Source organism: Ornithodoros turicata, chromosome 1, assembly GCF_037126465.1.
Source record: "Ornithodoros turicata isolate Travis chromosome 1, ASM3712646v1, whole genome shotgun sequence".
NCBI classification, from domain to species: Eukaryota; Metazoa; Arthropoda; class Arachnida; order Ixodida; family Argasidae; genus Ornithodoros; species Ornithodoros turicata.
In genome coordinates this window covers 165673498-165679497 of record NC_088201.1, presented here as the reverse complement: position 1 = coordinate 165679497, position 6000 = coordinate 165673498, and the positions used below count along the sequence as shown (strand labels likewise).

Sequence of the window (6000 nt, the reverse complement as noted above, 5' to 3'; positions counted from 1 at the left end):
TGCATTGTGGGGTACAGGTGACTGTACTCCACCTACTCATTACATGCCCATTACAGGAAAATCACCGTTTTCGCCATTTTAAAGAATTTTACCAATATCATGTGCCTTTTCACCCTGCTCTATTGCTTGGGGATGAACCGCTTTTACCCTACATGAGAATTTTCAACTTTTTTAGAGATATCGGCTATTTAAATGTCCTATAGTGTGAATGAGTTTCTCTTTTACCGTAGTTTACATCTCAAATTCTGAGATAATTCGGTTTTAATTGAACAGTTAGTTTTACCTTTCCACACACATCACAGTTTTGGCGCATTATAGTCTAGTTGCTCATGCGCCATAAAAACTGCAATCATCATCATCATCATCATCGACTTAGAAAAAGCTTATGATACCGCATGGCGCTATGGTATCTTGCGAGATCTGTGCTCTTTTGGAATCCGTGGTCGCATGCTATGCTGCATCGCTGACTTTCTGGAAGGGAGAACATTCAGAGTTCAACTCGGCACGGCCTTGTCACGCCCATTTATACAGGAGAACGGTGTCCCACAAGGCTCTGTGCTGAGTGTCACACTCTTTATCGTTAAAATGAATTTCATTGCAAAGGTCATCCCCCCTTCTGTCAGCTATTCCTTGTACGTGGACGATATTCAGATATCTTGCAGTTCCGTTGACCTTGGTCGGTGCGAAAGACAGCTGCAGCTAACCATAAGCAAGTTAAGCAAATGGGCCAATGAAAATGGTTTTAAGTTCTCACCAGACAAAACAGTATGTGTTCCATTTTCCAGAGTAAGGGGGATAACACCCGAACCCACGTTGAAAATGAATGGATATGATTTATCAGTCAAGTCAGAGTGCAAATTCTTAGGTGTCATTTTTGATAGAAAGCTCACCTTCTCGTCTCATATGAAATACCTCAGAACAAAATGCATGAAATCCTTAAATCTTCTAAAAGTGCTGTCGCACAGGTCGTGGGGAGCAGACAGAGCAACTCTACACCGAATCTACATCCCAACTATTGCAGTTCGAGCTAAAAGTATAGCTGAGGAATTTGGGTTGGAGCTCACACCAGAACACATTCTTTCACACAGGGATGACTTTGCTCCATGGAAGAAAAAGGAGATCAGGTGTAATTTTGAGCTGGGCAAATACGACAAGAAACTTACGTCTTCCTTTGTTATTAAAGCAGAGTTCCTGGAAATAAACAACACTTATAGAGGTTTTGCAGAATTCTATACAGATGGCTCTAAGTCACCTTACCGTGTTGCTGCAGCAGCAGTGACAGAGACAGGTCACGTGAGCTCTGTCAAGATTAATCCCAAAGCCAGCATATACACTGCAGAGATACACGGAGTGCTGCTTGCACTTGAATGCATAGAAAAAGGAAAGGAGAAAAGGGCAGTCATCTACACAGACTCCAAAAGTTTGATGATGGCAATCAAAACAAAACAACCAGCTAAAAATGCACTTTTGCACCATCTTTTGTTGTGTTTCCAAAGACTTATCCAGAAAGGATATAATATACATTTCTGTTGGGTACCAAGCCATGTTGGTATCTCAGGGAACGAGCTTGCCGATGCTGCGGCGAAAGGAGCGGAAACTGAGGTGCAAATTATGGCTATACCATTCCAGGATCACCGAACACTGCTTAGGAGAGCCATGCTATCGTTATGGCAGGAGAGCTGGAATAAAGAAACAAAGAACAAGTTACACATGATTAAACCAGCAGTTAATGAATGGGGTAGCAGTCACAACAAAAACAGATTTTATGAAGTTACATTTGCAAGACTTCTGATTGGACATACCAACATGACGCATCTTCACTTACTGTTAGGTGAAGAACAGCCAGAATGCCATCATTGTTGCGAACCTTTGACAGTAATACATATTCTTCTGACATGTCCTTTATATGAACATCATCGCCGCACATACTTCTCGACGTTTTATCGATATCGCATCCCTTATCACCCTTCTCTCCTGCTGAGTGAGGAACCAGTTGTGCCACACATAAATGTCATCAAATTTTTAGAGACCACTAAGCTTATGAGTAGCCTGTAAAAGCTTGGTTCATTTAACAGTTTTTAGAGCATCTATTTTATGACGTGCTAAACAGTATTTTTATTAATCCATCCATACCCATTAATTCACCTTGTGCTCACATTCGTCATTGATTTGGCGCTTTTTGGCCTTAGTTGCCCTCGCGCCACTAAACTTCCAACTACACACACACACACACACACCGAATCTACATATCAATTATTCGTTCCAAACTTGTCTATGGCTCTGTGGTTTATGGCTCAGCACGTCAATCTGTCCTGAGATGTCTAGACCCCATTCACCACCAGGGTCTGAGACTGGTACTGGGAGCATTCCGCACCTCGCCAGTCGAAAGTCTCTACGTGGAATCTAACGAGTGGTCATTGAGTCGGCGGAGATTCTACTTAGCATCTTCTTATGCATTAAAAGTCAGGGGATACCCATGCCACCCAGCTTTGCCGAGTACCAACGGTACTCGTTTTGAACGGCTTTTCCTTCATAAGCCTGCTGTTGTCCCACCGCTTTGCATGCGTATTCAAGACGAGGTTGAGTCATATGGTTTTTCTGAATATAGTTGTCAGGTTGTAAAAGCTAGCGGGAGAGTTCCTCCGTGGCAGCCAATTCCAAAGCATAACTCTTCATTAACTAAATATAAGAAACAGGATACTCCGCCTGTTGTGCTACAGCAGGAATTTCTGGCACTGAAGCAAAGTTTCGGAGAGCATGTAGCCTTTTATACAGACGGGTCGAAGACCTGTACAGGAGTTTCATGTGCGATGATAACGGACGCTTCTACAACATCTCACCGCCTACCGAATATGTTATCAATCTTTAACGCTGAGGTTTATGGTGTAATCTTAGCACTCAATTACATCTTAGTGCTTTCTTTAGTGCTTTCTCACCGGTCCTGGGGAGCAGATCGTGACACACTCAAGAAGATCTACGTCTCCACTGTTCTATCCAAATTGGATTATGGGTGTGCTGTGTATGGTTCAGCACGGCCATCTACACTCAAAATCCTCGATCCAATACACCACCAAGGACTGCGTTTAGTACTCGGAGCATTTAGAATTTCTCCGATACAAAGTCTATACATAGAAGCGAATCAGTGGTCTTTAGAGAGACGCAGGTTTTACCTCGCTGCTTCATATGCACTTAGAATCAGGGGTCACCCCGAGAACCCAGCATATCAATGTGTGAAAGATACACAATTCAGACAGCACTTCTTGAACAGACCTTCAGCCGTGCCTTCTTTTAGCGTTAGAATGTCACAAGCAGTCGAACACTATGGCTTTCCAGAATACAACTCTATGATTCTTGAGACAACTAAGAAAATCCCTCCATGGCAGCCCCCTCCAAAATGCAACGTATCCCTTTCCAGATACAACAAGCGTGATACTGCTAACAGTGTACTCCAGCAGGAATTTGAGGTGTTAAAGGATAGCTTTGGCAGCCATGTAGAGTTGTACACTGATGGCTCAAAGACCGTTTCCGGGGTATCGTGCGCTATGGTCACTGGCACAGTTACAAGGTCACATCGTTTGAAGGTCACCATGTCTGTCTTCACAGCGGAATTGTATGCCATAATTTTAGCCCTGAATTATATCTTACAAAATCGTATCAAATCATCAGTCATATACACAGACTCTTTGAGTTCCTTACAGACTATCTGTAGCATTCATTGCACAAAAGACCCCATTGTCCATCGTGCAAGGCGCATTGCAAGCACTATAGCTAACAGGGCTTATCGGTTACTGTTCTGCTGGGTACCCAGCCATGTTGGGATACCTGGAAATGAAAAGGCCGATCGAGCAGCTGCTGCTGCCCTAACAAACGACATTACGGCTTTCGACATTCCATCAAAAGATCTCAGGTTATGTTTAAAAAGCAGCATTAACAGACACTGGCAGAGCTTTTGGGACCAACAGACAAGCAACAAATTACATGCTATAAAACCCAAGATAGGCCCTTCCCCATCTGCATCAAATCGACTGTATGAGGTGCTATCTTGTCGGCTCCGTTTGGGACACACATACTTAACACATGGATATCTCTTACGGGAAGAAGACCCTCCCGAGTGCAATCACTGTGGGGAACAACTCTCAGTCCTCCATATCCTCATTGTATGCCCAGCGTATCAGCATCTTCGTGAACGTCATTTTGTTTTATTCTATAGAAACTTCTTACCACTGCACCCGGCGCTTTTGCTGGGCGATGAAAGTTTCATACCCTTTGAAAAGATCTATATGTTTTTTAGAGATACCGAGTTTTTAAAGGATCTGTGATTTTAACTACTAACCCAGCACTCAACACTGTTTTAGTAAATACACAAATTTTACACAGATAAAACTTACACTGGTATTTGGCGCATTATGGCCTTAGTAGCTAATGCGCCAGAAAAACCCAAATCAAATCAAATCTGTTCCACTTCTGCAAATAAATGGAAGCACGTGTCAGAGCATCGAAGACCAGGCTGACGCCTTAGGTGAACATTTCCAAAACATTTCCTCTTCTACTCATTACACACGGGAGTTCTTGAAGATTGTGGAAACCTAAGTTCCCACAACCTCGGGGCGTCAGCCCGTCCGTTCCGCGCGCAAAGGAACAAGCGGCACACACCAAGATTTAATGCAACAACATCGTTTATTCACCTTCTCTGCCACAACGTGTACCGCGCCAGGGCAAGCATCTCCCGGAAAAAGATCCCTTCCCCTGTCGCACCCTGCCTTTTATCTTTGAAGCAACGCCCCTCTTATCGGAGGCCAAGGTTGAGACACTTGCTGAAGCGCCATCCAGGGGCTTGTGTAGAAAGCTTCGTGGTGCTCGACCACACTCCTCCCCCCTTAAAGGGCCATCAGATCGTCGGTGATGTCGAGAATGGCGTCGTCGGGTACCGGAGGAACCGGTTGTGTTGTGGGCTGCCTGGCAGGTGCGGACTCCACCAGCAGTTCGGGACGAAGGCGACGTAATGTAGTGATGGCGGTGGCAACGTCGGACATTGTTCGGGTTGCTTCGAGGCGGGCTTGGTGCAGGGCGCCTCTGCGGTGGGTCCCCCTGTGCACCTCGGGTACTTGACATTGCGGACAGAGAATCCGCCTCTCCTCGGCGGTCAGAGGTTGGAGGGGGTCCGAGGGGTGCCTGTCTGTTAGTGTGTGACCCCTGAACGGGGCAGGAGTCCGTGACGGGTCTTCTCCCCGCAGCGGCCGGGGCTGGCTGCTCCAGCGGGACCGTGACGTCCATGCCACAGGCAGGCCATTGGCCACGACCGTCCAGGTGGCCACGGAGCGGTGTGGAGGTGAGGAGCGGGCTGTGCGGTCCGGGGGTCCAGAATTCCGTGCTGGGTCTCCGCGTGAACGGGACCGGGAAACCGGGCGGTGTGGAGGTAGAGCGGAACGTGGCATTGAAACTGCGAGAGAGACGGGAACACGGTAAAGGGGGTATCCCTAAGCCGTAAGCGCCCGAAGGGCACTCCCTAGGAAAAACAGCGGAAAACTGTGCAACAGAAATCACACTACTAAAGCACTAAATCACAAGCACTATGCTTAGCGATGGAGATAGTGGCGACTACGTGCGCCGCCTGCGGGGACGCAAGTCGTAGCGACTGGACGCAGGTCCGGGAACGGGATCCGGGTCCAGGTCTTGGAGGGAGGCAGGTTGCGAATCTGGCTCCTCTCCGTCCGGGTCTCGGAGATGGTAAGACTTCAAGTCCGAGATGTGAACCGGCCCAGTCTCTTCGCCGGTGTCGCAGCGACGAAGCCTGTAAGTGAGGCCGGAGGAGCACGCACTTACCTCAAAGGGGCCATCCCACCTATCTGCGAGTGAAGCTGCAAAGCCTCGTGACGCATCACTTAGCGGGTGAGTCCGTCGAAGGACGAGGTCACCGACGCTGTAGGTGAGGTTCCGACGTCCACGGTTGTACTGGCGAGCCTGGTCCAACCTTGCGACGTCCAGGTTCTCCCGAGCCGT

At 47.2% G+C, this 6000-nt stretch overlaps 1 long non-coding RNA gene across 1 annotated transcript; it reads right to left on the bottom strand.

Annotated features, from left to right (window-relative positions):
• Nucleotides 1-4658: 4658 nt before the first annotated feature.
• On the bottom strand, nt 4659-5997 carry LOC135372587 (uncharacterized). Its single transcript, XR_010416027.1, has 2 exons — nt 5843-5997; nt 4659-5791 (listed from the first exon to the last, which is right to left on the bottom strand). It is a non-coding gene; the product is annotated as an uncharacterized LOC135372587 (long non-coding RNA).
• Nucleotides 5998-6000: the final 3 nt, after the last annotated feature.